Source organism: Sorex araneus, chromosome 6, assembly GCF_027595985.1.
Source record: "Sorex araneus isolate mSorAra2 chromosome 6, mSorAra2.pri, whole genome shotgun sequence".
Classification (NCBI taxonomy): domain Eukaryota; kingdom Metazoa; phylum Chordata; class Mammalia; order Eulipotyphla; family Soricidae; genus Sorex; species Sorex araneus.
This window is the reverse complement of record NC_073307.1, coordinates 124,111,320-124,139,002: the sequence shown is the minus strand read 5'-3', so window position 1 is coordinate 124,139,002 and position 27,683 is coordinate 124,111,320. Positions and strand designations below refer to the sequence as shown.

The 27,683-nt window shown below is 38.9% G+C and overlaps 1 protein-coding gene across 2 annotated transcripts in view; it reads right to left on the bottom strand.

Moving 5' to 3' along the window:
• Positions 1-27,683, bottom strand: part of NELL1 (neural EGFL like 1) — a 949,069-nt gene that overhangs the window by 199,386 nt on the left and 722,000 nt on the right. The window lies entirely within an intron of this gene.

The window sequence follows — 27,683 nt, the reverse complement described above, 5'->3', positions numbered from 1 at the left end:
TGCAATGAGGAATTATTTCTAGCAGTGCTCGAGGGACCATAAGGGATGTGAGCAATCGAACCCTGGTTGGCTGCATGCAAGGCAAATGCCCTACCCACTGTGCTATTACTCTAGCCCCAGACTGGTTTCTTTGTTGTTGCTATTGTTATACTATAGTACTCTACACGATCATGATCACGAAACCCCGTTAATCACCGATTTCTCGGGCGGGCCCAATAACCTCTCATTTCATCCTTTCCCTGAGATCTTAGAAGTCTATCTCAACTTGGCCCTCCCAAAGATGTCGCACTGGGGGCTCTTTCAGGGTCAGGGGAATGAGATCCAGCTTGTTACTGGATTTAGCATATGAATACACCATGGGAAGCTTGCAAGGCTGTCCCATGTGGGCAGGAAACTCTCAGAAGATTGCCAGTTTCTCCCAGAGGGAGAAGTAGGCTACAAGCATTACAAGTACTCTACAAGCTACATCTGTCCAGACTGGGTTTATAGCATCAAGATTCTCCCTAAATACACAATTTCATAGCACAGAGAAGTATACTTCTTGGTGGAATTAATGTGGTTCGTTTAGAGAACTTGGGAGCCAGTTATAAAACCAGCCTACATGCCTGCCTGGCATGCAGAAGGTCCTGAGTTTGATTCTTGATTCATGGCCCCTGATCAGCATGGTGTATGATTATTGTGGCCTCCGAAATGTCAAGCTGCATATAACCTAATGGCCTCTGGGCCTCTGAGCACTTCTAGAAAGCCCCCCAAAGCAAAACAGAGAAGTTCATGGGTATGCATAACTTCTCACTGTCTTCTGCCATCCTTGGACCACCAGACACATAAAGACAAGTACTGTGACTATTTTTGTTTCCTTTAGTACCATGACCTCAGCATCTGAGCACGAAGTAGATGCTTCAACAATGCTTACTGAGGGTGTCCATAAGATAGTTCGAAAGGCTAGAGCACCTGTCTTGCATGTGTCAGGCTCCAGGATGAACTCCTGGCACTGACTGATTTCCCTGAATACTGCTGGGTGTAGCCATGTTCATTCCAGAGACACCGGCCTGACAAGTACCACCTCCATGGGCCGAGCACCAGCAGGCCTGCATGGCTAAGCCAGGCACTACCAGGAGTGGCCTCTGTTGCCACTGAGTACTGATGAGGGGATCCCTACTGACTCCCCTAGAAAAAAATTGCTGGGGGCTGGAGTGATAGCACAGCAGGTAGGGCGTTTGCCTTGCACACGGCCAACCTGGGTTCGTATCCCAGCATCCCATATGGTTCCCTGAGCACCGCCAGGAGTAATTCCTGAGTGTAGAACCAGGAGTAACCCCTGTGCATCGCCGGGTGTGACCCAAAAAGCAAAAAAAAAAAAAGGAAAAGAAAAAAAATGCTGAATGAATCAACCTATATTCTGCTGGCTCCTGTGACAGCAAACTTTTGCTCTAACAATTCTACAAACTCCCAGAATAATTTATTACTAAATCTTACTGGGTAAGCAATAATTTAGTGTACTGAACCTGCAAAATCTGTCATTAATAAAGATGACTGCAACACACTAACCCAGAGCTTCTTTTATTCACATGAGAACTAGGTGAGTAAATGTTTTTACTTTTTACTGCAGTTAGAAAATTTGACACTAGAAAAAAAAATGTTGCATTTCTGTTCTGCCATCAACACATAAATAATATGGTTCTAACCTTTAAAAAGTCACATAATGGGGACAGAGCAATAGTCCAGCAAGTAAGGTTTTTACCTTGCATGAGGCTGACCTGAGTTTGATCCCCAGCACCCCATGTGAGCCTCACCGCCACCCTACCAGGAGTAATCCTTGAGTTCAGAGCCAGGAGTAAGCTCTGAGCACCACCAGGTGTGGCCCCAAAACAAGACACGACAAAAAAAAGTCACATGATGTTTTCAAACAACTGAACAACAGTTCAAATATGTATTCAGTATACAATATTGTAATTTTCCACATCACTTAATATCCTCTGGTGTTTTGATATTCAGTCCCTTAACAATTAATTGTGTACCCCTTTACTTCTGCCAGAGAATAGATGTTGGTACTTTATCATTTTAATATAGTTTCCTATTTCTAGCATCATCAAATCTCAAATCTTTGTGTTTTATTTGTTTTAATTTGGGGGTCACACCTGGTGATTTTCAAGGCTTACTCTTGATTCTATGCTCAGGGAACAGTCTTGGTGAGCTCAGGGGATGATATGAAGTGCCAACAAGGAATGCAGGAAAACAATCTACCTGCCGTACCATCTCTCTGGTCTCTTAAATTTATGCTAAAAAAAAATTTCCAGCAGCATTTTTCTGGGTGCGCTCATCACAAAGAAAAAGAGTATGAATATATCTATCCAAAGATCTACAAAATCGCATTTCCCAAGTCACACATTGTGGACTCTAGTGACAAGTGCATCAAGTGAGATATTTAAAGTGTCATTCTGAATCATTTATAATAGCAGAACAATGAGGTGTTTTGCAAGCAAAACATGCCATGTTTGAACAAGCTAATAAAAAAAAAAGCTTTATGTGGCAACCAAAGAAGGCAGGTGCTTGGGGGCAGAGAATTCTACTGGGATTTCATTAATAAAACAGATGACAATTGATCTAGCTTTGTGCATGTATCTGTATGCGCTGCATGTGTGCATATGCTCACACATACATCTGCAAACTTTGCCAAGATAAGAAACTAGCTTTGATTTCATGTGTGAGCTTCATTGAGATGACACTTAAGCCAAAGTGGTAATAGGAAGTTTTGTGAAATAACTACTTAATGTCTATAATGCTCAAAGAATTAAGAGATGCCATAGTAAAGAATCGGAATGATGTTATAATTTGTGAAGGCCAGAAAATAGTGTTCAGCTTGGAGTATAAGGTTTTATTAAATGAAATTAATGCATTGCAATGTAATTAAGACTCTGAATGGCCAGAGAGTTAGCTCCGGGGTCAGGGTGCATGCCTAGCCATGACCCAAACATCCATGCCCACACTGCCTGACCCCCAACCATGACTGGAGAGAACCCTGAGGAACCTGAGTATTGTCTGGGTGACTCTGAGGGCTGCGAGAGCCACTGGCTCTCAAACAGCAGTTGTGTAACCACACCCTGGCATTGATCCAACTGGTGTGGTTGGCTGAGTATCACCACAGCTGACTCGTGGGTTCCTGGAGGATTGCTTGTGATATCCATCCCTCAAAAACAGTAGTAAAGCATGGGTGAGAAAAAAAATAAAATACTCTAATACACAGAGAGTAGAACTCATACTACGAGGTGTTCAGCTACTACCAGATGGGTTTATGGCATCATTTGTTATTTCAGCTTGATTTATCTTGGCATAAGAGTAAAAATGCCTCAATGCATAGAAATATAAGATATTATTACTTCCAACTGGTATAACTGTCTTTGGGTATTATTCACATCCTATTTTTATAATCTATATTCTGCAAGTGAGTACAATCATTCTATGTTTGTCCCTCTTCCTCTGACTCATTTCATTCAACATAATACTCTCCATGACCATCCATGTGGAAGCAAATTACATGACTTCATTTTTCATAACAGCTGCATAGTGTTCCATTGTGTAGATGTACCATGGTTTCTTTATCCACCCATCTGTTCTCAGGCACATGGTTTATTTCCGGATTCTAGTTCTTATGAATGGTACTACAATGAACATAGGAATGCAGATGTCTTTCCTGCATTGTGTTTTTGGACCAAAAACTGGAAGGGAGAGTAGAGTTAGGCCTGAGATCACTATAAAGGATCACTCTGGACAAAAACTGCGTGCTGCAAAGAGGTAAGTGATATGCATGATACCCTTTCAGTAACAGTATTGCAAACCACAGTGCCAAAAAAGGAAAATGAGAGGGAGAAGAGAGAGAGAGAGAGAGAGAGAGAGAGAGAGAGAGAGAGAGAGAGAGAGAGAGAGAGAGAGAGGTGGGGACAGGGTCAGAATGTCTGCCACACGCGGGACGAGGGGGGAAAAAAATAGAAAAGTTATGTAACAAACAGTGGGACTTAATATCTCTACATTCTCAGCAATGGAGAGCCATCAAATGCTTCCTTGACAGTGGGACTGTCTTCTCTTTTTTGGGGGGAAACCCTAGCAACAATAGTGAATTATGTGTTGAAACATGGACTGTAACCAAGATAAAGCGTAAACAAAGTGAAACTTATCACTTACAAGGGCGGGGACTGGGGGGGCGGGAGGGGACGGGAGGTATAATGGGGTGGTTGGTGATGGAATATGGGCACGGGTGAAGGGAAGGGTGTTTGAGTACTGTATAACTGACATAATCCTGAGAACTTTGTAACCCTCCACATGGTGATTCAATAAAATTTAAATTAAAAAAAAAAAAAAGAATGTCTGCCACAGAGGAAAGCTATGGGGGCAGAATGGGGAGGGGAGTACAAGAGGAAGGGAAACTGGGGACATTGGTGGCAGAAAAGTGCACACATGAAAGGATAGTTGTTGGAACATTGCATGACTGAAACTCAATCTTGAACAACTTTTAACTGTATATCTCATGTTGATTCAATACAAAATTAAAATAAATAAATAAAAATAAGTAAATGGTAAAGCTGGAACTCGATTACCAGATGCCCCCATCTAAGGCTACGAAAAAAGTAGTAAATGCCACAGTCAATATTTATTTAGCTGCAAAGTCTTCTCACACCTTTTCTTTTTTTTTTTTAATTTATTTATTTTTAATTAGAGAATCACCGTGAGGGTACAGTTACAGATTTATACACTTTTGTGCTTATACTTCCCTCATACAAAGTTTGGGAACCCATCCCTTCACCAGTGCCCGTTCTCCACCACCCGTAAACCCAGTGTCCCTCCCACCCTCCCCAATCCCATCTCCCCCCCACCCCACCCTGCCACTGTGGCAAGGCATTCCCTTCTGTTTTCTCTCTCTAATTAGCTGTTGTGGTTTGCAATAAAGGTGTTGAGTGGCCGCTGTGCTCAGTCTCTAGCCCTCATTCAGCCCGCAACTCCCTTCCCCCACATGGCCTTCGACTACAATGTAGTTGGTGATCACTTCTCTGAGTTGACCTTTCCCCGGAACGTGAGGCCAGCCTCGAAGCCATGGAGTCAACCTCCTGGTACTTATTTCTACAGTTCTTGGGTGTTAGTCTCCCACTCTGTTATTCTATATACCATAGATGAGTGCAATCTTTCTATGTCTGTCTCTCTCTTTCTGACTCATTTCACTCAGCATGAAACTTTTCATGCCCATCCACTTAACTACAAAATTCTTGACCTCCTTTTTTCTAACAGCTGCATAGTATTCCATTGTATAGATGTACCAAAGTTTCCTCAACCAGTCATCCGTTCTGGGGCATTCGGGTTTTTTCCAGATTCTGGCTATTGTAAACAGTGCTGCGATGAACATACATGTGCAGATGTTGTTTCGATTGTACTTTTTTGCCTCTCTGGGATATATTCCCAGCAGTGGTATTGCTGGGTCAAATGGGAATTCAATATCTAATTTTTTGAGAGTCGTCCAAATTGTTTTCCAGAAGGGCTGAACCAGTCGGCATTCCCACCAGCAGTGAAGAAGGGTCCCTTTCTCCCCACATCCTCTCCAACAGCGGTTGCTTTTGATCTTTTGGATGTGTGCTAGTCTCTGTGGTGTGAGGTGGTATCTCATGGTTGTTTTGATCTGCATCTCTCTGATGATTAGTGATGTAGAGCACTTTTTCATGTGCCTTTTGGCCATTCGTATTTCTTCCTTGGTAAAGTTTCTGTTCATTTCTTTGCCCCATTTTTTGATGGGGTTGGATGTTTTCTTCTTGTAGAGCTCAACCAGTGCTTTATATACCATTGATATCAACCCCTTATCTGATGGGTATTGTGTAAATATCCTTTCCCATTCTGTGGATAGTCTTTGTATTCTGGTCACTGTATCTCTTGCGGTTCTCACACCTTTTCATAGCACAGAGTGCATTTATTTTCAATTTGGCATTCTTCTGGGTGTATTTTATTAAGTTTTAGTACTTTCATGTTGGCCACTGGAACTGTCATTTGAAATAAAAATAATATATCCAAATTTCATGTTTCATTAAGGAAGGGAATTACAAAGGTTATTCAGATTCATATACCTATGATATAGTCTCCACTTTTGATTCATTTTTCCTGATTTAAGAACAGAGTGTTTTGTAGTAAAGTCAGACTTTATTATCATTATATGCTTCAGGTGTGTTACATTGAAAATCAGTTTAGTTTCTTGGGCTGCAGCAACAGTACAGTGGGTGGGACACTTGCCTTGGTTATGGCCAACCTATATTCAATCCCCAGTACTCCATATGGTCCTTGGAGCCATCCAGGATTGATCCTTAAGTACAGAGTTACAAGTAATCCCCAAGCATAGGCATTGTGGTCATAAATAAATAAATAAACAAACAAACAAATAAATGTTTCTTGTTATATTAAAGTTCATCACTAAAAGTTTAATTCTATCATGATACAGCTGACCAATTTTATAGTTAATGGAACTTAGCTAGAATAAATAAGTTGGTTCTCTATTTGAAGCTTACATGAAATAACAAATTTCATAGAAATCAAAAGCAAAGACAGTGCATGCTACTCAAAATTTAAACTACTTTTAAATATCAATGCATATTCCTTTTAATTTGTCACATAAATACTCTGCTGTATCCTATTAGAATTGAGCATAGATAGAATATATTTTTCCAATATGGTGCCTCTTAATCAACGACAAATCCTGCATTTTATAGAAAAGAACTCTGATATTCTGAGAATCTATAATATTTATAGCATTACTGAGTTGATGGCATAAACAAAACAAGAACTCAAGTAACAATTACATCTTCTTCTAGGTTTTGAGAAGATTTAGAATGTTAAAGAGAACATAGCCTAAATCTTTGATCCATTCTTATTAATTTTGTAACCCACAACAAATTATTTCACCTCTCTGAACCTCAGATTTCTCAAAAGCAAAGCTGCCATAGTAATAATTAAAACATCTGTGCTCTGTAGGTTAAGTTATCAATATAAACCACTCAGCACAGGGCCCTCCAAATAGAATGAGTCAAAAACCAGGATGTGATTATTATTGTTTATTACCAGGACACTGCATCTCCAAGTAACAGCTGTATTATGAGCAACTTTCCGCTTTAGACTCTGGAAATGATTCCATGAGTTCAGCAAAAAAATATCCCTGCACTATGTACCTTATTCTTCACTGAGGTCTCATGCTAAGCCCCTTCCTTGACTTGATGTTAGTAGATTCTTGTGAGGTTATCAATGAAATGTAGAATCATAGCTCCTTTGTAAGCCCAGAAAAATGCAGGGAGGGGTGCTGGAACATCGTAGGACTGAAATTCAATCATGAGCAACTTCATAACTGTGTATCTCATAGTGACTCAGTGAAAAATAACAAAGAAAAAGAAAAGCTCAATGTTGCTCCTGTGTCAACTACTTTGCAGTTTTCAGTAATCACCTTGATAGATTTTATATGTACAATAAAATTCTAAACCCAATCTATCGTTATAATGGCATTTATTATTAACTACCCTGAGGGGCGGGATACTCTTGGTAACTTGCTGGGCTCTCCAATATATAATATATATATATATATATATATATATATATATATGTGTGTGTGTGTGTGTGTGTGTGTGTGTGCGTGTGTGTGTGTATACATATATATATATATATATATATATATATATATATATATATACACTCTAGAAACAAATAACACAATAACAAAAAAAGAAGAAGAGGCACATGGGCAGAGCCTGGCAAGCTACCCATGGTATACTCGATATGCCAAAAACAGTAATGATAGGTCTCATGCTCCTGACCCTGAAAGAGCCTCCAATCATTGGGAAAGACAAGTAAGGAGAGGATGTTAAAATTTCAGGGCTGGGAGGAATAGAGATGTTATTGATGCTTAGTTGAGTAAATCGATGAACAATGAGGTGACAGTGATACCCTGAGGGGAGATATTGGTTTTAGATCAGCTGTAGAATGCACCACTTTCATGGGTCACTCCTGGTGGTGCTTGGTCCAGTGATTTAGTGCTCAGGCTCAGCTTGGCAGTGCTGCCTGGCCTGTGGTGTCTTGGGCCTACAAGGCTCCATCTCGTGGCAAGAGGAGAGACCATGTTGTGTCAGGGATGAAAGTCGAGGCCTCATACTACTAGACAGACACATGCTCTGTCACTTTAGCAATCTACCTGACCTAGTAGGAACAATTTTGAAAGGATTCTTTCTGTTCTGCAAGAAAATAAAATCAGAATAGTTATACTTGAGGGTGAGTCTCATAGGATGGTGACTTTTTTATATATAAAATTACTTGGACATATGAAATGAAATTTGTATTTTTCAGGGAATAAAATAAGATGGATTTGTAGATGCCAGCTTTATGGAGGCATAGTATTATTACAATGGATTCAATTGCATAAAAATAGTATTAAAAATGAAGCAGTCCCCTTCCAAGTCATACATGCTTTGCAAGATCTTAAAGCTCTAGCAGTTTATATTTCATATGTAGGAATATCCTTCATCCTGACAAAAGAAGATGAAATAAAAATTTCAGTAACCCCTGTTACAAGGAATCTTTTGTGTCTTCTGGCTTCCTTGAGAAAAAAATCTTTTCAATAAGTTCATTTATGACCTCTTTTTGCCTGACTTGTTCAATCCACTTCTGGGAAGACAAAGGGATTTATTCGATTAATAAATCTGTGAAAAATAAACACGAGGTTTATATTTCTCCTGTGGAAGATGCAAGAGGCTGTACTAGGAAGCACCATAATGATAAGAAACATATAACTGACACATTGTTATCAACACTTTTGATGGTGAGTTACTAAGTGTGAATTAGTCAACCAAATATCAAGATCAAGATATCTAATTATATAAGAGCTGGCCATCATGGACCAGTATTTGCAGGGTTTCATGAACAAAAGTTTATTATTTGATTACGTGATGTGAAAAGCAAGAGCATTGGGAGTAAAAAAGTTAAACCTGGTCATGTGTCAAAACAAGTCCAGGCTCCTGCTACATCTTTTTGGCACGAGTGGTCTTCAGACTACATTAACCCCTCTCACCCCTAAAGACTCCTATCAACCCAGGATCCAATGAGTAAGCTTACTCTATATTAATTTCATCAGTCTAGTTTGCTTTACAGACTTAAGGTTTCTCCAATCCAGCTCTGTCAATAATAAAAATTACATCATCACCTCGTCGCTTTCTTTGTGGTTTCTTTGTCACCTTGTCCAGAACATGATAATTACTAAAGGTCTCCTCAAACGATTTTGGCTGTCACAGGATGGCAAGGGGGTCACTGTGTTACTAACATAGGTGGGCAGAGGGCAGAGATGTTGTTAACATCCTATAAAGCACAGGGTGGCCCTGAATAACAAAGAATTATTGGTGTGAAATGTCAATCGAGGTGAGTTGAGAAACCCAGCCCAGGTTTACCCAATTAAATCTCTTAGGGATCTTCACGAGCAACATTCTATGGTTTTAATCCGCTTTTCCATTTCCAATATTTTCATCCTCACCTGAAAATGTTTAAAATGTTTGAAATACAAAGGTAAGAAAAAAACTCTTCCAGAAGGCTAATCTAATGAATAAAACTGAAGATCCAGGAGTCGGCACCTCAGTTTTCAGAACATCACTCTGATCTCCAGTACATCATTTTGTAACTTAATACTTCTGCCTCAAAATCATCCTACCACTTACTATAAGTGTATCAGAAGCTTTAGTACCCTTGGCCACTCTCTTTTACAACAGCATCCATGGCAATAACAATATATTTAGTTTCATTTAGAGATGTCCATTAAATTTGTAGGAAGAATATTGCATTTTCTTCTAACAGCAATGCCACTGTCATGGCCAAATGTAAGAATTCTTATTCAGAGAAGAAAAGTAAGTTATCAAAGTTTGACCCATTAAATTACCTCCAGGTTTCAACTCTACTACCAAGATGTCTCCACTTAATGTGTGACTGCCTAGTGTGTGCTGATAATGTTCTAGATGCTCTGAAGTCTACAACCAGTCATGAAAAGTGTTCCTGTCACCAAGAATTTCACAGTCGAGTAGCAGAAAGTGGAATGAATAAAGCCAAGCATCATAAAACATGATAAATGTTACTGTAGCAGAATGAATAAAGTGCTCAGTGAGCAGAGAGGAGAACATGATTAATTGTGCCTCATGTGCTCAAACAGATTTCTAGCAAAAGACTTAGAATTTGACTTCGGCATGGCTGGGTAGATATTTGCCAGATACAGAAGCATAGAAAAGGGGATTATTCAAATCAAGGCTTTGTCTTTTGACCAGCTACTGAATAGAAGAAGAAACTCAACAAGTGTTTATAACCTCCATCAAGGTTAGATAGAGAATGATTGGGAGAGAATGCAGTAAGTCATGCAGGGAGGTAGGAAATTTTTATGATTTTAATCAATCCAGTCACCTTTTCATTTCTCATCAACTCCCCAGTTTGTCCGTGATCTCGAGATCCAATAATATACTGCCTGAATATCTGCATCATACAGACTTCTGATCTGCCCATTACTTTAACTTTAAACTTTAAGACTGGGTGTTACTAACGCTTTTTGCTACAATAGTCTGGAATAAGTTAAATGTCAGACATCTTTCTATACACAACCAGTAATATAAATTTTTTTCTTAATGTGTATTGTATAATCCATTCGAATAGTTTCTACTTAGTGCACTCTATCTTAATGTGTTGCATTCCTTTGTATAGTGCTCTCTTAAATACTTAGTCGAACTTTTTAAATCTTCAAAATGAGATGTTGGATTTTGCTTTAGAATGTATAACAGGATAAACTACTTGTCTGCAAATACTGTTACCCCTGTATGTGGCTGCAACTGAATCCATAGCAAATGCAGAATTAAAATAGTTACTAACTAGGATTTTACAGAAAATCCTTGCCACAAAGAGCAAACTAAATGGGTGGCATGAATTAAATGGAGACAATGCATCCTTTTTAAACTATTGATTACTACATATATTTCTTTAACTGACTGCAAAAATTTGAAAGAGAAGACTTATGATTTTTTTGTGTGATTCTACATTCCTTTATATCCTTGAAACACAATGATCCTAAACCCATATATGTGAATGCAATAAATTATACAGTAAAAATAAAAATATATAAGGAGGATGGAGAAATAGTACCATGGTTAAGGCACTTGTCTTGCACTTGGCCAATTGCAGTTTGATCTCTGGCACCACATATGGTCTCCTGAGTACCAGGAGTGTCCCCTAATCACAGAGCCCTGGGAACCACTGGGCATAAACCAAAACCAAAAAAATTGTCAGAAAATTTGAAAACAGTCATATATAAAGCATACCATTAAATCGTAATAAAGAGCTGATAAAGCATGGGACACAACAATGATATAGTGGGTAGGTAGGGTGTTTGCCTTGCATTGGGCAACCCAACTTTGATCCCTGGCACCCAACATGATCTCCAAGAACACTAGGAGTAATCCCTGAGCATAAAGCCAGGAGTAATCTCTGAGTACTGCCAGGGGTGGACTACACCCTCTTCCCCAAGGGGCATGAGGGGAGGAAGCAGATAAAGTCAGGTCAGTTCAACTTTAAAATTTTCAAACATCTATTGTGTGCCTCACTTAGAAGGGAGAACTTGAGTAAAGACCAAAAATGATATCACCAGTGAACAATGCAGTTATCAAGGAGAAGACCATTCTAGACAAATATGTACACAGATATAAAAACTTAGAGAAAAGAAGTGTGCAGATTGCAAAGGGCTAATCGATCCCAACAAAGTGGTCTGCATAAGGACAAAGGAGGTGGATAGGATTGTCTTCTTTTAGAAGGTCAAGAATGGCTTTACCAAGGAGTTGACTGAACGGAATCAGAAAAATAAATAAATAAACAACCTGCGGTCAAAGTAGTTCAGTTCAGGAGAAATGTCTTCATTTCTCCATGCACAAAAGCATCGAGCACTGTTGAGAACAAACAGTGACTCAGTTCTGCTCAAAGATAAACTGTGGGAAGGCAGGAAAACTAACAGGCATTTAACCATCACAGGAATTGGTCAAGTTCACAGAAGAGGCACTAGGCTATCCCTTCTCCCCCAGGTCTCAGTAGCCTCTAGGAGGATTTTGGTCTGTCCATAGTGCCATATTTCCCCTCAGTCCAATTTTATTCATAATAAGAGTATTGACTGTTCTTAAGAAGTCAGCGGGGAAAAACTGAATATGAGTAGGAATTTGTAAATCCTACATCTAGAATGTAGAAGTGAAGAACCAAATGAAGGCAAAAAAATTGAAATGAAATTACGAAGAACTTGGAAAATGATTAATATTCAGTTTTGACCTGTGCACAGTGCCAATCTCTGACATTAATCAACTTATGGTGCCTGAATAATTCTTCTATACAGTTTATGGCTGAAACAGAGATTTATGTTCTTGTTATGGTCCCAGAACCTATTAGCGTGTTGACATCTTTGCAGCTTTTTGAAATATAATTGATGCATTAGACTGTATAAACTTAATGTGTGTGGCATCAACTTGATGCTCTTTTATATGTTGCAAAATGATTTGGGGAAGTTGGTTAATATTTTTTGAACATCAAATTCCTTAGCTACAAGTTTAGATCAATAAGAGAAACTATGTCATGTTTATTTTACTCATATTACATAGGAAAATACATGTAAGATAGTTGGCATAGTGTCTATACATAGTGTTCAGTAAAGGTTAGTTCTGATAAATGTCAGTCTCTGTGTCTGTAGGTTAATTAACAGAGTACAGCAATTTCTTCTCAAATATCAAGTTCTGTGCACTCTATCTTCCCTTACTGTTGCAAAAATCAATGCCTGAGTTTGAGAGCTTGTTGAGCACAGAAATCAATAGAAACAAAATGATGAAGGATAAAGACAAAAGAACTAAGAATGAAAGAGAATAAGAGATGGTTTTTAATGTCAAAAGGAGAAATTCCGAAAGTTAATTCAGGACTCCCTATGATGTAACAACTAAGGCAAGAATCAAATTGTTTCACTGCAACAAAAACTGAAACCAATTCAAGACCTGGTGTTGAGCATTTACAGAAGCACCAAGCAAAGGGAGTTTGAGTCTTATCTGTGAAAAACTGTTAAGGATAAAACCAGGCTTGAAGTCAGAGACTTCCTGCAGCACCGCCACATTGGAGTCAACACAAATATTGCCTTTGGGGGCCGCAGTCTAGAAACTTCTAAGAAATAAATTCTAGCAAGTGCTCTCAGGGAAAAAGCTGTTTCCAATTTTATATATAACTGCATTGAATTAGACATTAAATCCTAGTGAGATATGAATCTAAATTACAGTGACAGTAAGTAGTTGGGTAACTTGGGTGGACCAGAGTTCTTAAGGGGATTTTCCAATTTCCCATCTCCATCTTGAGGTCTGAATGACATGTCCTATTTGTAAAGTGTTTTGCACTTTTTCTGAAAAAAAAAAATGCCTTGCAAGCATTTAAAGATGCTTCTGTACTATTATCTTCATTCTGTAAATGGGTAAACTGAGATGAGAAATGTTAAGTGATTTTTCTCAAGCACTGAGAAGCCCAACTGAGAATACCAGACATTGGGATGTTATAGTGTAGTATCAGGCACATAAAAGCAATGTCAAGTTGGGGCATGCAGATGAGTGGTAGAATGTTTCATATGCATATCTAAGACTGCAAGTTTGATCTCAGCAGCACCTCACAAAATGCAGAGTATGATTCCAACCCTGCCAGTGTGAGGTGTGATCGAAGACACTGCAACCAAGAGTGGAAGCAATACAAACACAGGGTGTGTCACTCCTGGTGCACTACAGTAACAGCTACAATAATTGGGGGATAGGAAAGTAAATTTCACCAATAGGAGAAAGCTGGTTTGATTTTTTTACAGAAGAGGGAGTACAGAGGAGAAGAATTATAAATATGAAAGGAAGGAAAGGAGAAAGGGGGAAAGAAACAGAAAATAGAAAAAAAAATTACCTTTGCAATCAGAGGCAACAAGTGCTGATCACTCAACCTCACCCTTTCAAGATGAGGTTCAGAGCGAGATTTCCCTGCACAATAGCACATACATGCTTTATATTCAGGTGGCCCGGGTTCAGTCCTCAGTAACGCACAGTTCCCTGAGCTCAAAGACAGCAGTAGTTCCCAAACACTACTGGGTTTGGCTCCTCAAAATAAAAACCAACCAGAGTAGCAAATCAAATGCCTCTGACATGGAGACATCTGCAAAGAACTGACAAGTTTATGGGGGTGGCAGCCTACATCTATATCTCAAATTTTCTTTTTTTCTAGACTAATGTAAAAATATCAGCAAACAAGGGATTGACATACCAAAAAATGGCGAACCTTGGATTACAAAACTTATTAACAAAGTGGTTGGAGGGGTATGAAGAATATTCCAGGAGTGATATAAGGAGTGTGGTAGAGGGTTAAAGGCACTTTGGGAGTATTGGATGTGGTATTTTGTACAAAAGTACCATAAACTTAACACTACTGTAAACTTATTACCTAAAATATCATAATTTTTAAAAGAAATATCTGCAAAGCTCAATTCACTCGCAACAAAATGGGAAGTAAAATCAGCACCATCTTTATATGGTTGTTATTAGAAACAAAGTTTAACATGGGATCAAAAGAACACTATTATTAGTATTAGTAGTAGTAGATATTACTATTAATAAACAAAGCCCATCTAGGAAAAAATCCCTGATGTTAGGAACTGAAGTAAATGAAACCTAACTTGAAAGGTTATCAGGCTATCATTTTAATTTTGCTGAAATATATTATCAAATTGAAATCCTTCATTCTAAGATCAGGCATAAGACAAGGCTGTCTACGCTCACCACTATTACTTAAGAAATGTATTATTGGAAGAGCTTTCCATAACAAATCAAGAAATAAATATTGAAGGCATCCATATTGGAAAACAAATAAAATCATCATTAATTTTAGATGACATGTTAGACTCAGGAAACCCTAAAGAGTTTACAAAAAATATTCTAAAACACAATAAACTTGTACAGTAATGTGGCAGACTACAAAGTCAGCATGTAAAAAGTTCATGGCATTTCTACGCAAACAATTAAAAAGAAGAGAGTGAATTTTTTTTTCTTAAATCCTATCCTAAATTATACCTCAAAAAAAATCAAGAACCTGGGAAAAAGGGGGCCAGGAGCGATAATACAGCGGGTAGGGTGTTCGACTTGCATGTGACTGATCTGGATTTGATCTCCAGCATTCCCTATGGTCTCCCAAGCACTGACAAGAGTGACTCCTGAGTGCAGAGGCAAGATTAACCCCTGAGCACCGCTGGCTATAACCCTAAACCCCTATAAAAGCCAAAATAATATGAAAACGCTTATTAAAACAAAGAAACTATAAATCACTGCTAAAAAATAAGAGAGACACAAGACAATGTTAACATCTGCCCTGTTGTTGAATTGGGCAAATTTATATTGTCACAATAACAATTCTACCTAAAGTACTACATAGATTGAGTGCCTTGCACACGGGCAGCCATGTGGGTTTAATTCCTCTATCCCTCCTGGAGAGCCTGGCAAACTATTGAGTATCCCACCCACATGGCAGAGTCTGGAAAGCTACTTGTGGCATATTCGATATGCCAAAAACAGTTAACAAGAAGTCTCACAACGGAGACATTACTGGTGCCCGCTCGAGCAAATTGATGAACAATGGAACAACAGTGCTATAGACTACTCTGAAGATAAATGAAAAGCTAATTTTTGATAAAGGAGCACAGAGCATGAGGTAGAACAAGGAAAGTGTCTTCAACAAATAGTGCTGGGTACTGGTTAGGCACATATAAAAATTGAACTTACATCCCAATCTCGCAACATGCATAAAAACAATCCAAAGTAGATTAAGTACCTTGATATCAGAGTTGAAGTCATAAAGAGGCAACTTTAATGATTCATTGTCATCAGTAAAGCAAACAGAATCAAAGATAAACAGATGATATTGCATCTAATTAAGAAGCTACTACACTACAACAGCAATAAGGCACAGAATAAAAATACATCCTACAGACTGGGAGAATTCATTTTCTCACCACTAAGCTGACAAAGGTTAATATCCAAGATACACAAAGCACTTGTAAAACTTAACAAGATAAAAACAATCAGTCCCATTAAAAAAAAATGAGAGAAGACATACAGATGGCCAATAAGTTTGTAAAAGAAATTCTTTCCATTGCTTATCATCAGGGAAATTCAAATAAAACAACAATGAGAAACCACCTCGTATTAGTGAGACTGCCACACATTAAAGAGGATTAAAAGAAAGAAAAAAGGATTTGATGAAAAGTTGATGAGGATGAAAAGAAAAAAATAATTTGCTGCTACAAAGGTATATCTAGACTGTATCATGATTAGGTAAGTCAGAAGGAGAGGGATGGATAAAGAAGGAGGCCCATTCTCACATGTAGGACAGATGTATAAAGAAACAGAGCCAGGGAATAACAAGTGACAAAGCAACAGAGCTTGAGAACTGGAATATAGAATGGAGTGAGGGGACGTGAGGGGAAGGGGGGGAAAGTGTGATGTAGGAAAATTGTATTCATGAAACCCTTTCATGAACAGTATTGTAAACCACAGTGCCCAAAACATTTCTTTAAAGGCAGATTAGCAGACAAAGATATTGTCTCAGGATTTCAAGACATTTTAGCTACTTTATGAACTAAAATTAGCATTTTGGATTAAAATGTATGTCAATTTATAATTTATCCTTTCAAAAGTCTGCTCCTTGTTTGTTAAACTGAAAAAAAATGTTTTATTAGTTTTCAGTTTCATGCTTGAAGGTCTCTTAACAGAAATATTCAGACCTAGATTAATTACCATGTTTGTGAATGTGAAAGTAATGAGCTCTGATTGCTAGAGGATTCAAATATCAGATATTTCAGCGTTATCAGACTTCTTTCAAAGTCTAAACTGAGGGTTCTCTAAAGCGAGCCTGTCTGATCAATGTCTGTACACACTGTACACCCTGCCGGTGCACAGCAGTCACCACTGTGCAGTTATCCTACTCCAAGGTGCTTAGCTATATCTCATCGACAACATGAGTTGCTTTTATCCTTGAGGTTAATGCTAGTTTTGAAATGCTTAGATGCAAATTTCATAGTTTGAATACATAGGCAGCATGGTGCCCATCAAAGATCACAACCCTCTCATCCAGAGAAATTTGCATTGCATCAATAACTGTGATTTTCAGCAAGTTATTCACCTTCTCTGAGCCTCTGTTTTGTCAGTTGTAGACACAAGTACTCTGAGTCGGAGCGAGGTTAAAACAACAGGACAAAAAAGTTGTGGGGGTAAAGTGATGCTACAGGGACAGCATAATTCAGTTCAACCCTTGTCCCCTGAGCACTGTCAAGAGTGATCTCTGAGCATCTGAGCTCCACCCAGGATGGCCCATTCCCCATGCTGGAAATTTAAGCCAGGTTGACCCAGTGAAATGCAAGAGCTTAACCTACTGCACTATCTCTCTGTTCACTGCACACTGCCCCTCAAATGAAATAGTAAAACCATGACAATGAGCCTAATACTTCCGCTCCCTCCCATCACACCCCGTGCCACTTTTTACCAGCAGCCTAATCTCACACTAGACACAGTTCCCTAACATTCTGAGCTCTCTTCTGTAACCATGTTCTTGGCCTGCAGGACACTGACCTTGAAGGGATTAAAGAAGGTGTCCCTGCACTTCCCTGAGAGCCCTGTAAATGAGTTCCGGGATGCTCATCTTTCTGTTCGGTTGGGCAGCTATTCTCAGCTCAGACTCAGCGGGAAGGGAATCCTCTCACGGAGAGAACTTTAAAATAGTTTGTTCAAATGCACAGTGGACAGAAAATGTTTAATCTGATCAGTATTCTGTGACTCTGGCAAAGAGTCAACAGGTGTCACATACTCAGGGCAGAGCACAGAAGTCTGAGACATCTCCCAGCCTCATCAGCATTGCAGAGTTCTTAGAAAACAAGGAAAGACTTTTACAGTGATCATTAGATACAATTTGGGAAATTTATTTATAGAAAGAAAAGGAAAAAAGAATTCTTAAAAAAAACAGTGAAACTAACTTATGAGGGGAAAAAACATTACTGGGAAAACAGAATGAATCAAACCTAAAGTAACATTCCCAAGTTTAGTTTATTCTCCTTTGTTTTTCAAGTAGGAAAAAATATGTGCTTACATCAGAATCCACTCCAGATCTTTTCAATGAATTTTTTTATAATGGTATATTTTGAATTTATTTTGCATCTTAGTTAGGCATGGGTTCAGCAACTCTCATCAACTTTATTTCTTTTATAAATTTCTCAGATCCAGAAGAATACTACATTGAGTAGGGCATTTTTATTTTTCCTTGCACGGGGCTGACCTGGGTTCAATCCCTTCAATTCCCCATACCCTACACTCCCCAGAGCACCTACAGTAGTGATCCCTGAGTGCAGAGTCAGGAGTAGGCACTGAGCACCACCAGATATAGTGCCCCCCACCACACACACAGTACCACCAAAAACGAAACAAAGTCCCTCAGTTAAAAATTCTGAAGGTTTTTCATGCATACACTAATATATATATATATACACACACATATATATATATGTATCAGTTGAACTCCTACTACATACCAAGTAATTAGCTAGTTAATTTATAACAATAAAAGAGATAATGAAACTTATCTTTTAGTTGGTATGAAAGAGTAAATAAACAAAACAAAGATCTAAAAAATAATTCAGACTATAACTTAGACCATTGATAAGCTCCCTGAAGCAAACTAAAGCAAAGTAACTGGGGACGTGATGTTTTTTTTTTTTTGGGGGGGGGATGTCAGATAAAAGTGTTGAAAAGACTGAGTATTGAGGTAATCATGATGTTAAGTAAATTGACATTTGAGAAGAGGTAGAAAGTCACAGAAGGGGCTAGACAGATGATTAGTGGATGACGAGTGCCTGGAAAGGGAGAGTTCAGTGCAAAAATCCAAATCCAGAATGTCCAAGGTTCGCAAGGAGGCCACGTGAGTTAAGTCCTGGACTGCAGGAGAGAGCATTATAAATCTCAGAGGAGCAAGTTCTCCTCAGATCTTTAGTACTTGATATTTTTTGGTTTTTGTTTTCTTTTTTTTTTTTTTTAGGATAGGAATACAGAGTCAATGATACATTTTGTGTTGAAGAGTGTTATAATACCACCTAGGTGTTAATAGGAGTTTTCTGGATGCTGTGCTCATGGGTAATAACTCATGGGATGAGACAGACATTGGTTAAAACAGTCAGATTATAATAGTTAAGAAGAGAAAACAGTATCACTTAGCCAATGTGAGAGAAAGGGAGGTATATGAGAACAATGACTGGTCCATAACCTACGGACCAGAGAAACTCTTTAAGGATCTTCACCGAAAGGAAACCAAACTGTATCATGCCCTTCTTCTATTGGATTAGGAATCAAGGACTCTTTCTGCTTACTTTGACAATTATATGAACCAACTTTAATTCACTTCATTTACTTGTAACTTCTGCCTGTGGGTATATTAATATCTGCTTGACCTTCAAATCTCAACTAAACTGTCACCTGATCTTGGACACATTTTCTCATGGATGGCTCTCTCTCTACCCTGGTTTACAGTCTGGGTGAAAATCCAGAGTTTGTTTCCTCTGACTGACATAGTAGATGACCACAGGCTTGATGACTAAACACGCAAAATTCTTTCTCAGACTGAAATCAAGGGATTGATATGTTGGTTCCTCCAGGGCCTCTGAGAGTGATTCCCTGCCTCCCTCCTAGGTTTTGAGAGGCTACCAGCAACTCTTGGCTTAGAGCTTCCTAAATCCAGTCTTTATACTTATCCTCACATGATTTTTACCTGTGTCCCAATCAAAAAATTCTCTTATTTCTCTTAAGTGACACATGTCATGTGTATTTGCTAACTCCAAGGTGATCTCTCCAAGACCGGACAGATGTGATAGCATGTAGGGCTGATTGAACAGGACTGATTAAGTTCAATCTGTAACACCACATATGGTCCCTCTGCACTACTAGGAGTGATCTCTAAGCTAATAATCAGAAGAAAACCCAGAGCATAGCTGGGTATGGCTAAAAAAAATTATTTATCATCAAAGTCCATAACCTACTCTCCTGAGAACACTGTCTCTAAATAAAATAATTTTTACAGGTAGTGAAGACTAAGATTGGACATATGTTTTGTGAGGATTCTATTCAACTGACTGCATCTTCCCTCCTTGATTCCAGGGAAACTATGTTACACTTAATCTTAGCACATATCATACTGCCCTCTGTGATTTCATACGTATCTGCTGACCATATAAATTTGAGATACTGACCATTGTTTTGTCTGTATCTAATTCCAAGCACTGTTCTTAGCACAAAATAATCAATAACTGCCTGTTGACTAAATTAATTATAAACCAAAGAAGACATGTAAAAGCATTATGGAATTTCACTGAGTTCAAAGAGTAGGTTAAGTGTCTGATCATGAGAGAAGATATTCAAGTGTTTGCTTATAACACTGAGCTTTTACTAACATGTTGGTCTCTATTCTTAAAGATAACAGAATAGATATTATAAACAAAATTATAGACTAGACATTCAGAAATGGAGAAAAATAATATTTTCCTTTTTTATAAAAAGAACAATACATAACACCCAACAGGGAATTAAACTCAGACATTTTCATATGTTAGATACATGTTCTATTACTTGAGCTATCTCCCTATTTGAAAAATAATATTGAACCATAACAAAGGCATTGTCTCTATGTTAGCGTTCTCAAACTTTTAAACAGACTCTCTCCCAATTATTAAACTGTGGCCTTCTTTTATCTATTGTCATCATGGTGCTGTCATTTACCATTTCCGGTTTTTCAAGACTGGAATTGGGAGCTTTCTATAACCTAAATAATATACTCTGCTCTAATAAATTACTGGCTTATGGAAGCTATAACAAATCAATGAGCAAGAGAGAAAATATGTAGGTAATCTGAGAAGGTGAATGGAATTAGCATCCCAAGGAAGGCTCTGAATGAGTTTTAAATTGAAAAATAAGAGGCAATGATCACTAGATATCATAGTTGAGAACCTGAGAACTAGCAGACAGGAAAGAAACAAGAGGGAGACAAGAAACCAGTCTCCCGCAAAGAAATTTGTCAAAGGTTAGAACTGGAAATTGAGAACTGATGGCATTTATCAACCTAAGAATAGGAGTTTCCCGAGACACTAGTAGCAATCTCCTGGGCTTGACTACAGAGGCCCCTTACTGTCTTCAGAGACTTGTAAAACTTGCTAAGGTAAAAATTTAGACTGAGTCTAAATTTCAGCAACACTTAATTTCCAAAAGTCAAGGAGTAAATGGTCAGAATTCTAATCTAACAGGCTGTGAAACATTTAATGAAAGGCCAAAATAATTAATATTTCTGGAGTCATAGATATTATTATAATCACATAGAATCACTGAGATAAGCTGACAAATCTAAGAACTCAGACAGATGATCATAATGTTGAATGCACAGATAGATGAACTATGAGCTTTAATACACTAAAATATGCCCTGTGTTATTATTTCAGCATCAGTCACAAAATGGTAATGCTGTCAAGGACAATCCAACATAGACTGTCCCAAACACAAATGATAAAAAGCAATCTGCACCCCTGATTCACTGCTAAATAAAACAGCAGGCAAATTGATTCATTTCTGTGTCCACCCCCAGTGAAAGACACTGGCAAAAAAAATAATATGACATGATGTTCAATGATGCTGACCGGAAACTTAGTTAGAATCCAATGCTACTTCAATAAAAAATAATTTCGAAGTAATACAAAGCATAATCGATAAAAATAATAATTAGACACCACAAAACTATATAAACCATAGATAGATTCATTTTTTCTGGCATATTAATCTCCCTGCAAAATAGAACCATCATTAACTGGTAAAGTCACCTCCCTAGAAGCATCCACACATCATATGTCATACCTCCCCCTTGGGGGAAAAAAAAGTGTTCTTCCCACTGCCTTATCTAAGAGTTTTAGGTCTAATACAGTATCATTCTGCATTATTTTATACTGAACATAACCACCTATTATTCTTTTTCCCACCCTCCAGTTCATTGCTGTTTGTTCAGGTATTTATCATCCCCAAGTACCACGTCCCTCTACCTTAAGATCTGTAAAGGCTTTTAATGATTAAGAGTTCCCCTGGCACAAAGTGAAAAACCCTACATCATCTTACCCGTATCAACTTCCTGATGTTTTTCTTGGTATTTCTTCAATACTGTGACAGTAACTGTCACTGTTATCCTGTTTCTCATCAATTTGCTCGAGTGGGCACCAGTAACATCTCTCATTGTAAGACTTATTGTTACTGTTTTTGGCATATCGAATACGCCACGGGAAGTTTGCCAGGCTCTGCCGTGCGGGCATGATACTCTCGGTAGCTTGCCGGGCTCTCTGAGAGGGGTAGAGGAATTGAACATGGATAGGTCACATGAAAGGCAAACGCTCTACCACTGTGCTGTCGCTCCAGCTATTCTTCAATACATTTTAACAAATTCTACTACCACGGACAAACCTCTTGAATACTTCATATTATTTCACAGAATTCTCCACCCTCAGTCTTTCTAAATCATTAAGTCGTCTTTTAAGACTGACCTAACTCAAATGCCACCCATTGAGTAGATATTTTAACCACATCAGATGAAACTTATTCTTTCTCAATTAACCTGGTCTTTACTGGCATGAAAGCCTTAAGAGAAAGCACATTTGCTACATACAAGTATTGTGTTATGGATTTAGTCACAGTTTATCCAAAATCCAAAGACCATTAGGTTGGGGTTTTTATTATTTCAACTTTATAAATAGAGACTTAAGTAGGACTGATATCTTCTCAGATTCACATAGTTCTAAAGTGATGCCTGTCACATTATATTCAAATTACTGGCTTTTTGGAGAGGATGGGGAGTGGGTACATTGGTGGAGGGAAGGTCATAGCAATAGTGGTAGAATTAGTGTTGGAACACTGTATGCCTGCTGTATCATGAACAACTTCGTATGTCACAGTGTTTTAATACAAATTAAATATAAAAATGAAATTATTGGTTTAGGTGCAGTTTATTACTATGCAGTCTTAAGAATAACAAGGTTCCTGAAGCCATCTTTTCATTTTCTTTTTCTAGTACTGAACCAAGTGGCTGGTATACAATGGGACACTGGAAAGCATGTGTGCAGTAGCTGAGTGACAGGGTGACAAATACAAAGCATATCCTTTGTCTCCACAAATTCTATACTGTTTCATCTTGTATCGAAAGACTTCATTGCTCTGAAGAAAGAACACCAAGATCTGTAAAGTATCTTGAGGATGCCTCTGCCTCTTATTGTTTATTTCATGATTCTAAGTTTAAGGAACTTACTCTTCAACAGAAAATAAATTAGTAATAAACACAGAAGACGTCTCAATCGTCTCAATCTAAGTTGCACTGCAATGCTTCTCCCTGTGTCTGAGCTCTTAGTCAAATGCTTTAATTTGCTCTTCTTTGCTCAGTCACACCCCTGTTAACTCTGCCTGTCCGTGGAACCAGGCTTATCCTCCAGACACTTTTCAAATTCTTTGTGTGTGTGTGTGTGTGTGTGTGTGTGTGTGTGTGTTATTTGTGTTTGGACCACACTTAATATGCTCAGAGCTTACTCCTGGCTCTGGGTTCAGGTTATTCCTGCTAGTGCCTGGGGGTTCATATACAGCACTGGGGATCAAACCCATATTGTGTGCAAGGCAAATATCACACCCACTGCACCATCTCTCTGGTTCAAAACACACTTTTTTTTCAGTGCCAGGGACCTAACCCAGGCTCTACTGCTGAGCTACATTCCCAGCCACTATTTTAATCTGTTTTAGTTTGGTTTCATTTTGGTGTGGGGGCCCTGTGTGGTACTGAGGGCTTATTCGTGGCCCTGTGCATAGGGATCACTTCTGGCAGGCTCATGGGGTGCTAAGGATCAACCCTACCTTATTGAATCCCCCCAGTCCCTCTTTTCAGCTCCTGAAGAGCAACCCCAGTTATCCTGATTGACTCTGAGTCCTACTATGGACACATCTTGGCGCATAGATTCCACCTACCACCATTAACTCAATGAAGCACATGGGTATTACTTTCTACGCTGACTCCCAGGAATCTGCCTAGAAACAGCTGCAAGTGATGTAGTGCCCGCATTTCAAGAAGGGGGAGGAAAATGAACTCAAATGCCTTGTTAGCAATCGTGACTTAATGTTAAATGTCACACATTCATAATTCTGTTAAAAGTTAAACCAGACTAACTTGAGGGCACTGACACCTTTTTTTGCAAAGGTCTCTTTATGATTCTATTCTCACACAAGTCAAACTGTGTCTCACCTTAGGACATTTACATTGCTTGTATCCATTTGCCTACAATGCTTGTCCTCCAGACACGCACATGGCTCATAGTCTCCCTTGTTCTGATCTCTATTTCAATGCTCTTTCCTCAGAAATACCTCCGATAACCCTTCACTTCCCAAACGGCCCCACTGCTCTTCACCTGGCCTTCATCCAGCTCTGTTTCTGCCCAGCACTGTTTCTGTAACATCAGAGACAGGGACAGGGGCTGCAGCACCGGGGCTAACCTTTAGAGAACACATAGTTTTAACAAAGGCTGCAGTAGATAATTTCACAAATTGGACCAAATTGAGTAATCTCCCTAATAATCATAACACTTGACTGCTTCTATTCTACAGCATGTTGCAAATAAAAAGCTGAGATGCAGAACTTAACTAATTTAACCTTCAAATATTCCACATGGTAAATGGCTTGTGACTAGGATTTAGGATTAATAGACTTTCTTTTTAGATAAATAAGACATGGCAGAGCACTTTAGTAGAGAGGGTTGTGTTCTTAGTGTGTGAAAAAAAAATTTGATTTGTGAATTGTGTGTGTATTCCTATTTAAATCTATTCCTCGATATTAGTAATGATTTTCTTAAAAAATATATATTGTAAATCCATTTTATCCTAACTTTAGCTCAGATGGCTTCTGGTTTCTCTTCTGAGTTCACCTCAATTCCAAGTTCTAAAAATGAACATAAAAAATTAAGCCAATATTAAAAAGGATATATTTTTTCTTTTTTGGGGGGTCACATCCAGAGATGCACAGGGGACACTCCTGGCCCTGCACTCAGGAATTACCCTTGGCAGTGCTCAGGGGACCATATGGGATGCTGGGAATTGAACCCGGGTCAGCTGTGTGCAAGGCAGAGCCCCTGTAGCTGAAGAACTCCGGAGCCCAGCCACAGCCATGCTTAAGGCCCCTCTTCATACATTCAAACAAGCCTCAGGCATGAAGGAACTGGCAGAGGAACCCACGTGTGTGGGACCCAGGGCTGAGATCTCCAACCCTGCTCGAATTGGGACTGGGCCTTTTCTGCCCAAATCTCCCATTTTCCAGTAGCTAGGCGGTCACACCCAGGGACTGCCCCTGGAACTGTGTAATCCCACCAACACCAATATCTAGACACTATAAAACCAAGCTCCCAGAAGACATCTTAGAGCCTATTTCTCCCTCTGGGAGAACCTAGCAAGCTATCGAGAGTTTCCTGTCCACATGGGAGAGCCTCACAAACTCCCCATGGCATATTCATATGCCAAACCCAGTTACAATGATGGGTCTCATTCCCCTGACCCTGACAGAGCCTCCAATGTGGCATCATTGGAAAAGATGAGTAAACAGAGGCTTCTAAAATCTCAGGGCTAGGGTGAATGGAGACATTACTGAGACCGCTCAACAAATTCAATGATCAAAGGGATGATGATGATGATGTTGATGATGATGATGATGATGATGATGATGTTGTGGTAAGTTGAGTCAGGCCATGACTTATTCATGTCTGAACTCTTCATCTTAGGAACCAATAATTCTCTGTTTTGTTTAAGATAATTGGAGTTGTGTTGGCATAACTTCCAAATTAATCATGTTTTATTGCTAAAAAAAATGGGAATTTAGTGTACTAAGTAGTCAACCAATTAAGAATTGGTTGAATGTAGGGGAATAAGAAAAATGTAGCAGTAGACAAAGCTGGAGGCAGATCATGAGCAAAAATAGGTAAAAAACTGATATGAGTTGGAGGCACCTGGGATTACTATTACAATTAAACAGACCTTACTGAGTCATGTTTTGAACATGGTGAGCAATTTAGAGTACATTAATGGTCATAATGAACAAACTTCTCTGAAATAAGAAGAGTTTTCTTAATGGGAAAAAAAATTTATTTGGGATTCAGGGGAACACCTGGCTGAGTTCAGAGCTTTCTCCTGGCTCTATACTCAGGGATCATTTCTGGCATGTTCTAGGGACCATATGGGGTGCTAGGATCAAACCTGTATCACACAAGGCAAGCATCTTACCCACTGTACTATCTCTCTGGTTTCAAGAAAAATATTTTAAGGAAGATTATTAGGAGCAAGCAGCAGTGCTGTAACAGTTCAGATATCATGCAGCATTGATACTCCAGGCTATAGTAGACCTTTGCATCGCACATTGATAGAGTAGACAATGATATCACAGGCTTGGAATTAAATTAGAATCTGAAAGTCAAAAATATGAATTCATGTCCCCAACATATTTTTTCAACCACAAGGTGACCTTGGAATAGTCAAATAATTATTTTTTAATGGAAAAAACCTCCTCTATCCTATGAACTTCACAGAGTTGAAGAGGTGGTTTTCAAAAAACATATGGACATTCAAAATGCTTTCAAAACTCTAAAGCTTTCTGCAGGTGTCCACTACTCTCACTGTGCTCAGAAGATCAGGGCCAGACCCTCTGCTCCTAAACACTATGATCCAAGAGGTCTTCTAACCCATGTTGGCATCCAGAGTGGCTTCTTATTGACATGCATCTAGACTGTGAGCTGTACTACGACTATGTGCCGCCCGGGGAAGGATTTTCCCTTCTCCACCTGTTTTTCTGCGCAGAAAATGGTGGTGGCGGCATCATCCATGTGGCGAGAGCCACCCCCTAAGACTTCCACCCAGAGGTATGAACTTTGCAATATTGTGGCTCATAGGTGATCATGGGAAGGGGGCGTTACCGGCACGCCCTCGGCCCAGATAAGATCCGGAGCTGCTGCTCGTGAAATAGACCCTCTGCTCCTAAAGACTATGATCCAAGAGGTCTTCTAACGCATTTTGGCACCCAGAGCGGCTTGTTACAGAAATGCATCTAGACTGTGAACTGAACTTAAATATAAGAAATCCAAAACCACACAGTCGCTGTTGCCACTTCGCGAGCTCATAGAATCTTCATTCTCAGCAATGAAAAGAAATTATTATATGATGCCTTTTCAGCAGGCCTGATTGTTGAGAGAAAATTCCAAACAATAATAGTGAGTTCTCTATTGAAATATTGAATGTATTCAAAGTATAGAGAGAATAAAATGAAGATCATTAGCTACTTAGGTGGGGGCTGGGTGGGACGGGTTATATTGGGGTTCTTGGTCGTGGAACATGTGCACTGGTGAAGGGATGGGGGTTCAAACATTATATGACTGAGACTTAAACCTGAAAAAAAAGATCAGGGCCAATATGAGCTTTGACAGTTGTTTTCCATAAGTTCCTGAGAAAGCCCATAAAACATTTGGTATCCCATTTCACTTCTAAGAA